Genomic DNA, 10,482 nt, shown 5'->3' with positions numbered 1-10,482 from the left:
TGACACTGTCAATGCGCATTTTGTGATACTTTTTCCGTTCGCTAATTAGCACGAAGCGCGACATGTATTACTTTCCAGGTGGTATGAACCCTTTGGTATGTACTTTTTTAGGTGACACTATCAATGCGCATTTTGTGAGATGAAGCAGATTTTGTTAAACCTACACAGTTCTGTTCCATTAATGAAAATTGCACACGGATTCCAGTAAAAAAAGGAAACCAATGTTGATAAATGAACTATGGAATAATTGGGGGTTACAACACAAAATCATAGATAATGGTTATTTGGGGGTTATAACACAACATCATAGATAATGGTTATTATGGGGTTATAACACAAAATCATAGATAATGGTTATACCAGTATCTTTTTCTATTTTGTTTAAAATAATCGGCCAATATATTTATATTTACAAAAAAATCGTTCCATGTAACTTCATTGAGTGCCTTTTACACTGAAATTCCCGACGCCCTTTGATGCTTTGCATCAATACTTATCTTGTAAGTTATTATAACGCTATATATTTATCTGTGACGTTACATCATTTGTAGTAAACAAAAATCTAGCGTTCATGTCTGGAAGCAATGTTTGTTGGCATTGTTTATTTGCCTCTTCTTTTCACAATATGTTCGAGTTCTAAATTCCATTTTGTTTGAATAGTTGGAATATCACTATTTTGAATTAATATTTTATAAATATGTTTATCTTCTTTAGGACTGGTTACTATTTTCTTTATATAAGTCGGCAATACAGGCCCTTGGGTTTTATTGTTTAAATTTGACTCGTTATGAAAATTTACAATGTGTCTTCTTATAATGCTGTTTAATCCTTGGTATAATAGGGAATTAACATGTGTTCCTAGAAGTAATTCCAGAGATTCTTAGGAAATAAAACAATCACTTTCTATCATTATGTCTCTAACAAAACGGATACCTCTTTCATATAAACTTGTCATATGAATATGACTGTTGTTCAGTTTAAAATTATGATTATAAAATAGTGGCATGTCCAGAATATCATCACTTTTTATTATTGGCAGCTTTTGCAAGCATACTGTTTTTATAAGAGTTTGCATTCAATTGAAAATGTAATGTTTTTAAATACAACGACAAAAGCGGCTACCGTGTAATAATATTTTTTATCAAAATGTGCTCAGAACCTTGTAAACAGTGAGTAATCAATGACACAGTGTTGAATGATTTTTTAACTGCCATGTTTTCTTTATAGCATCATAACGCGTTATGCCTACAATACACTTCTAACATTTGGCTATTGCTGCAAAAATGACGATATGAAGAATGTTGACATTCCCTAAAAACGGCCGAAAAAACGCCAAACAAAAACTCAAAAATAGTAACGGTTCCAATCCATGTTCGCAGAAACGCGGACTGATGATGGATTTATGGATTAATTAAGCGTTCTCTTAGTGCAACAAAAATGGAGGGGATCAGTACTTGTACAAAAGGTCATGAATCCGTATGCAGTGTTTATTGTGAAGTTTGTTGTAATGTGGACACAAGCAAATGAACAATTGCAAACTGTTATTTTTTAGATTTTGATTAACAGTTTCAATCTTTTATTTCATGCTGTCACTAAAATAACGTTTTATTTGTATATGTTTGTACATTCTAAGAATAATTAAGACTATTTTATACCACTAAAGGCATGCAGAGTTCACTAACTGTAGCATTTGCTTAAAGATTCAATTGTTTGCATCGTGCGCTTTAAATGCCGTGCATCGAAATATGATGAAACGCAACAATAAATATTGATTAAGCAAATTGTATTTAAAATGGGAAATAATGGCATTGAGAGTACTGCGATTCATTACTGTTTTTTATTTTTTCTAATGCCATTTTATTACGTCTTAGTTTCTATACATGTATTGTAATTGTAAAACGTTAACCTTATATGATTATGATGATTACTACGTATAAAATTAAAAAAAAAATAAGTATTGTTACTATTATTGTTACTAGTATTGTTATTATTCCCACGCTTTTAAAAGCGTGGGGACATTGTATTGATCTTCATATTTCTGTCCGTCCGTTCGGCCACTATCTCTTCCTACACTATTAATACTAGAACCTTGAAACTTACACACATGGTAGTTATGAGCATATGTGCGACGGTGACGGCGACGGAATTTTGATCGGACTCCTGTGTCAAAAGTTATGGGTAAATAAATGGGTAAAATGGTTAAAAAAACCTCATTTTACTAACAACATGCGACGCACATGATTATATTTTTTGACCTAGGGATCAGATCAAAATTCTTAAAAGTGCAACGTCGCACATATGCTAATAGCTACTATTTGTGTAAGTTTCAAGGTTCTAGTGCTAAAAGTGTAGGAGGAGATAGTGGCCTACCACGTCTATCCAAAATTTTGTTTTAACATAACTTCTACATTAATTCACCAATTGACTTCAAATAAATACTGAACATCTCTTATGACAACTCGGTATATATCGACCATCTATGTCCACATTACCCACCACAGGGCCATTTTTTTCGTACCCATTTTTTTTTCGTTGCCAAATTTTTTTCGTACCCAATTGTTTGTTCGTACCCAAATAATTTTTCTTACTCAAATCCTCTTTTGTACTCAATTTTTTTTTCGTACCTTAAATTTTGTTTTAACAAAACTTCTTCAGTTATTCAAAAATTGACTTCAAATTGATGCTGAAACTCTCTTATGACAACACTGTCTATCTCGACCATCCATGGCCACATTACCCAACCCGGGGCCAACCCACATAGGCCTTGCCCACCCAAAAATGCCTTTTAATATAACATCTGTACGGCGTGGGGATACGTGTCGGCCTCTGCCGCGCCACTTCTAGTTATGTTTTGGTTGGGTTGATGTACTTTTGTTCTAGGCACTTGTAACATTACAGTCTAGCAAAACGGAATTACGTCTTCATATTTTTTCGGCAACGCAGAACACACAAGGATCGCGATGGAAACCGAAGGATCGCATTATCAAAGCTTAAAAGTCGTCCACGGTTTCTCAGAAACGGATTGGGTCACATATTGAATGAAACTGTTTTATCACATGCCGTAAAATATGAATACCGAGGTCATCTTACCGTAGAAAAATGCAAAAGGACCTCTATAGGCCATTTCCTAATAGGGGTCTCCATGGGATTAATTTTCACCTATACCAAGTTGTTCAGTAACTCAAGTAAGTAAATTTTGTCACTTGTCCTCAAAGATAAACTCAATTGAAAGTGTTCATATCAACCAGTTTCCATGGCAACCGCCACTCAAAATTGGAAAACGGACCAGGGCGACTATATCACATCATTATTATATTACATCTTATCGTAATACAAACAAATTAGCGTTTAAACAAAGGCAACACATTGTGCTTTATTTTAAAAACAAAATTATACATTTATCTCATTTGCATATTCATGAATATTAATAAGAAACTAACACAATCGGGAAAAATAGAAAAATATCACTATATTGACTGAAATATTTTAAGAACAGATTGTTTGCAGTAAATATGTGAATGTGCGCATAAGCCACTACTTGCAGACATTCGAAAAGAGCGATAAAAAGGACATTTATTGAAGCTAAATAGATCTAACACGCCCCGAAAAGTGGGTGGGGTAAATATTAAAAACAAGGAAAATAACATAATCTCTTCCTATTAGATATTTAGTTGCTTATTGCTGCTTTTACGTGTTCTTTTAATTTAATTATACTGTTGAAAAGTCTTCATCGCCAACTCTTTGCGTTTCAGTATCACTTTCATCAGTGGGATTATCTTCGAGCACATTTGCCATGTCCTCAAATACATCAATAATGTGAGGCGGGAGTATATCTCAATCAATCCAAAGAGGTTCAATCAGGCCTGTATCAGTGTTTTTGGTCCATCCATGTCCCTCCTTTGCAAGTGATATATCTGGATAGGGTATGTGTGACCTTTGACATATGCCAACTTGATAATTCACGCTACAGATGTGTTGCAGGAGACATTGCTTACAGGGAGGTAACACAGAGAAGTCTACATTCTTTGACGCATTTGGGCTATTATCACAGACCTCCTTTATTTTCAGAAAACGCAATTTAGTCGATTCTAGCATTTCCATACATGACACACGTGAATATATCTCATTCACCCACTACTTCGTCTGCAACTGTCCATGTATTTCCTTAAAGCAGCCATTGGAGCATCGGTTCGTGGCCTTTTTTCCATCAACGTAATAGGTTTTATATGCCCCTTTCCTTTGAAAGCGCTTGTTGTGTCACTACCACAGTATGTATGTATACCTAAAAGTGCTAATCTGAACTCTTCAGCTAATCACGTAGTAACTGCATTCATGTCAAATAGTTTTCTATGATTGCCAGCACCAGTGTCAAAAAGTATCTGGCAACCGTCAAATAATTGAATGTAGTACAAAATTATGAAGATTAAGTAACTATCATGGGTTCGAATTTAAATAGTGTTGTTACCGTGTTCTTTCCCATACAGGGCATACATAATAACTTTAGTGTCGGTTCCCTCTTGTTTCGATTTCAGGTGGAAATGTTATCGTTTCGCCCGTAGCAAACGGCGTATATAAATAATTCAAGTTCTATAAATTTTAATGTTTTTGTATTTGCTGGTTACCAACAATTGAATTATATCAGCGGTCGTCACGTCCTGACTTTACATGACCATTATATGTACTCGTTATTCTCTACACCATAAACACTATCATATCTTTACATGACCATTATATATACTCGTTATTCTCTACACCATAAACACTCTTATATCTTTACATGACGATTATATGTACTCGTTATTCTCCACACCATAAACACTCTCATATCTTTACATGACCATTATATGTACTCGTTATTCTCTACACCATTAACACTCTCATATCTTTACATGACCATTATATGTACTCGTTATTCTCTACACCATTAACACTCTCATATCTTTACATGACGATTATATGTACTCGTTATTCTCTACACCATAAACACTCTCATATCTTTACATGACGATTATATGTACTCGTTATTCTCTACACCATAAACACTCTCATATCTTTACATGACCATTATATGTACTCGTTATTCTCTACACCATAAACACTCTCATATTAATGAACCGCGCCAAGGAAAAGTCTGCTTCCTGATGTGCGTATCGTATCGTCCCAGATTAGCGTGTACAGTCCGCACAGGCTAATCAGAGACGAAACGTTCCGCTTTTATTTTCTCATTTAAATCAAGTCTCTTATTAGTGAGCATCTAGTCAAGGCGGTAAGTATTGTCCCTCACTAGCCTGTATATACTGCCAAGGCTAATATGGGACGACTTTTTACGCACATGTTTTAAACCCCCTTTTTTCCAAGAGCGATTGTCATTTGTTATTCTGACTTTAGGACTAAAAACTTAAAAAACATATGCTGTAAAAAGTTGAGAAAAATTTAAAAGTTGAATCATGATATTGACTTAAGTATGTTATTGATTCTAGGACCAGGTACGATTGGAGATCGTGTACACGTGTAAGTCCGTGCCCTTGATGGCCGTCCCCACAGTGACACTCTTCACCCTGGAGGTTCGGGGATACGGCAAGCTGTATGACAACGTCGACTCCTACATCGGTATGACCGCAGACGTTATGTAGACAAATGGTTATAATAAGTGTAAACCTGTTTATTTTAGCTCGATTGCAGCGAGAAAGCCTTCCGCTTATTGAAACGCTCTCGAGTTTATTTCCTCTGTAGAAGCAGTATTTGGTGTCATTGGGGGGATACAAAGTAAGCTCTCACATTGAAGATGGAACCCGTGACCTCTCGGTCGCTAGTCGGACAACATATACAATACGACATGGCGATCTCAATTGTTTTCAATCAGCGTTTTCCTTATTTAAATCTTTATTATTTACATTTTTGAAATATACTTTTACTTTCTTGGGCTGTGCGAAGTACTTTTCTTAAACTGCCTTAGTCTTTTTTTTCTGTTTATCCCTTACCCGAGTTTCATATTTAGCCTAAACCTATTTCTGAAAAAAAGTAACACTTGTAAGGTGGCTTTTAATAAAATGTTGCTTGTTTTTGTTTGGTGTGTGTGGAAAACTATCAATATCCTTTTAATTTTTCTTTTCAGGTTATGTAGGAATCCTGGTTTCCATAGTAACGTTTATCACGTTCACGGACGGCTGCATCTACTGGATCCACCGTTTCCTGCACCACAAGCTCGTCTACAGACACCTTCACAAGGACCACCACAAGTGAAAGATCCCCACCCCCTACGCCAGCCACGCGTTTCACTGGGCGGACGGGTTCTTGCAGAGTTGTCCCTACCATATCTATCCGTTCTTGTTCCCTCTTCACAAAGTCCTGTATCTGTGCCTGTTCGTGTTTGTTAACGTTTGGACCGTGTCCATTCATGACGGCGATTATAGGGTCCCGGGCCCCTTAAAGCCCTTTATCAATGGTTCGGCTCACCATACGAACCATCATCTATTCTACAATTGCAACTATGGACAGTTTTTCACCTTGTGGGACAGAATCGGCGGCTCCTTCAGAACACCAAGCTCTTTTCTTGGAGAGGGCCCTATAAAGGCTATCGAGAAACATTGTGCTAAGAATGGGATTCAGTCGAAACATGAGATATTCTCTGCAAAAGTCGAATAACTTTTGTAGCACTAAAACATGTCGCGTAAACTTTGTTTTGCCTGTCTGAGCTTAAAGTTCTTTTTTAGCCGAACTTGTGTAACGCTCGATTCGGCATAAGTAAACAGTATTTGACAACGAAATTGTAGTACGAGCTATGGTAGGTGTGAATATACATATGAACGTATAATTTGGTATCATTCGCTTTATGTGGGCACCGTTATTACATTTAGTCAACATTGAAGTGATAACATGTTATAAGTGAATATCATATTAAGAGAGTAAGTATAGTACATATAGTATATGTGATCATTTAGGAAGTAAGTCAACGACAACTAGCCGCTGAAAAAATGTATATTCCAAAAAAAATATCATATTTGAAGTATTTCCTAATATCAATGTCCATGATATTTTGTATTGCTGTCGCTTAGTTTAGTTGTTTCTGTTCTGGTTAAATTCAATACAAATTTAAAACCAAATGAGCTGATAACACACTGGTTGATCGGTGGTTCACATCTCGATTTCATACATGTAATTATACTTTAAATATACGGTTGTGTAATACGTAATTATATTGTTTAATATTGTTGTAAAATATTCACTTTGTTATTGAAATAAATACTTGTCTGTGATAAATAACAATTCCTTGTATGTTAATTTCTTTTTTTACAACCACCTTCATCAATTAATATATGTTTTAAAAATTTGTTTTATCGAAAACGACGCATGCTCTTATAATTAAGAACGATTATCACTTGTAAAAACGTTCAGTTTTACATATTTTTATAACAGCTTTATTCATCGGCGTGTATTTTTTTTCCATTAGTTAAGTATGATGTTGTTCGCTTGTTACATAAATTTTGTTCGCTGCAACAATAAACTGCTACGATTAACCAACAGCAGTACTACTGTTTAAAGTAAAAAGCTTCTATGTATAATACACAGACAGTTTATAACATGTCGATCTTGATGTAATATCAAAGCTTATTAGAAATTTCGCTGTTGTGATTACAGGTGATACAGTCCTATGACCGAACTAATTTTGTATCATCCGGGTTTGCCTGATTCGACCCATATGAAAGAATTTTATCCACAATTAACCTTATCAAAAAAGTTCTCGCTTAAAATCGACATAAAGTCAAAACAACTGTGTCAAGATTTCAAAATTGTATTTTTAATGCTCAAAGCCTATACAATGGCACATACGTTTCAAAACCTATCACAGTTGATCTTATTTTATTTGGTGAAAATATGAACATAACATAGTTACTACATAATGCAGACATGACAAAAAAAAGAGAAAAATGATTTTCACTTATTTCCACTGTGGTCCTTGATATTGGTTGCAGTAACCATGAAACAGACATGTTTTAGATAATTAATAATTTATATTTATCACATATCTACTGTTTGATATATCACGTATATTACTGATTAATTTTGAACAAATATTATCACATGTTAATTAATTCACAGAAGTTGCTTAGGAAAATATCACACTGCATATGTAGTTAATAAACACACTTTGTAGCACACTAAAACTTTGAGAATAAATATAAGATCATTGCATCATAAAGATCATAAGACTTAAAAAGGTATTACAGTTTTTAAAAGAACATAAATACATACGGAAAATTGTACTATAAAAATCTAAAAAGACTGTAAAAAGTGTTTTTTGATGGCACCATTGAAATGGTTAGGTTTAGTTACATCCCTGATGTTCTGAGGAAGATTGTTCCATAAACTGATACCATAATTTGTAAATGTTTTAGAACCAAAACAACCTACTCTTGGTTTGGAAAAACGACCAGAATCTACAAATGTAAAATTTTCAGCAAAATGATTAGGTTCTGACTGAGCTACCATATTGGACCTAGTACAGCAATTTTGCACGCTAGACACTTGCTTAAAATGTGCAAGGCCATTTATAACCTTATGTACATGACATAGTATGATCTGTTCTACTATTTTTGAAACAGGCAGCCAACCTAGATAAGAAAACTGTTCTTGACCAACATGGGATCTGTTATGCATATTCCGAACAAACCTTATCACCTTGTTTTGTGTAGTTTATAGCCTATTTTTAAGTGACTGAATAAGACCAGGGTACCAAAAAGGAGCAGGCATAGTCAAAGTGGCACTGTATAAGGGACATGACAAGGAGTTTTCTGGTGTGCAATGTTAAGAACTTACTTTTCTCTGTATAGAAACTTTAACCTGGAGTTTGCCTTTGTAATAATTGACCTAGCAATGGTTTCACCAGACAGGCACTGGTCCATTATAGAGCCTAGGTACTTAACAGAACTTGATGGAGTAATTGACACACCATTGCAAGGGACATTTAACTGAGAATTTGACCTTAGATAGGGCTTTGAGCCAAACAATATTGACTCCGTTTTACCAAGATGAAGGGACAGTTTATTGTCCACTAACCACTCACTAATAAGTTCGAGATAACTATAAAGAATGAATTCACTTATTGAAATGTGTTTACCAGCTACCAGGATGCCAGTATCATCAGCATAAAGTAAAATTTTATTTTTAACCACAAATCCAGTTCAGTTCACAATACATGTTTGAAAACAAACAAAAACTAACAATGCGCACATATAGGCCCTAAAGAATAGTTACTTAAGGTAGATATCTTTGCCCAATACTTGATAAAAAATACAAATGAAATAGTAAATATTTACACCTATGAGCTGAAAATGAGTTACATTTAAACAGACAGTGAATCTCATCCCCTTATCGATTTATATTACACAGATTCGATTCACGATGGCGATCTTCTATACTAAATTAACAACATTTTTTTTCAATGGAGCACTTAAGTTACAAACAGGTTATTGGAATAGTTGCACATGAGGTTGAAGGTTATGACTGAAGTTAATGTCAATATCTTGCCAATTATCATAGGAATAATGTATCCAGTTTGTAAAACGGTATTAGAATATTAATCGGAATCTTTTTGTGGAAAAGGGTAAAAAAGCTTTAAGTTAACAACTTGTATTGGATTTGGAGTTACAAGAATTGGATTTGTAACTCTTTCACAAACTTTAACGCCGTGGCGGTTACATGCGTTGAAATGTGGACTTTTAAATGAACAACTCAAATATATTCTCGAAAAAACATTACGTTCAATATATATCATATTTATTGGATAATTGACATACCCGTTTTGTAACTTCCCCATGCATGCATGACAATACTTTGACATCCCACTTTAAATATTCTATTACAGCCTTTATAACTGGAATTATAACTGCATACTTTTCTTTGTAAACATCATTCTAACATTTCTATTATTTAATACCAATTCAATATAAATCACACATATATAGAGAGGATTGAGGAAAAGAATCACATGAATGTATCCCTTGAAAGTTTAAAAGATTAAGAATAAGATATTGTTTTACAGATCATATTTATATAAACTACTTAAATAAACTTAATTATCACGTTAAAAAAGACATGAACATCATATGCATACAAACAGAAATTTATAAAAAAAAATATCATATAAAACAATTAATTTCAAACACAAATGAAGTTTTGAAATGACCATACACCAATCATTATTATTCGTCTGAAAAAGCATTTCATAACCAACCAAGCATTAGATATCACACAACTCGTTGAGACCCAGGTTCACAGATCGTCATCGCTAAACATTTCACCATCCTCTATTTCGTAGATCGTGCCAAACCTTTCACAGTCACGGTTTACAGGCGTTTTAACCCTTGCACAATCACGCTTTACAGGCGCTGGTTTGTTTGTTATTTCACCTTCTGCGAGATTATCATCGTGCAGGATTTCACCATCTTCTACACTATCATCTTGTATTCGTTCACCTTCTTC

General features: G+C 34.4%; 1 pseudogene; it reads left to right on the top strand.

Moving 5' to 3' along the window:
* Positions 1–1,802: 1,802 nt before the first annotated feature.
* On the top strand, positions 1,803–7,275 carry LOC127855930 (lathosterol oxidase-like; annotated as a pseudogene).
* Positions 7,276–10,482: the final 3,207 nt, after the last annotated feature.

Source organism: Dreissena polymorpha, chromosome 13 (assembly GCF_020536995.1).
Source record: "Dreissena polymorpha isolate Duluth1 chromosome 13, UMN_Dpol_1.0, whole genome shotgun sequence".
Classification (NCBI taxonomy): domain Eukaryota; kingdom Metazoa; phylum Mollusca; class Bivalvia; order Myida; family Dreissenidae; genus Dreissena; species Dreissena polymorpha.
The sequence above is the reverse complement of the archived record's forward strand: the minus strand, read 5'-3'. Positions and strand labels throughout refer to the sequence as shown.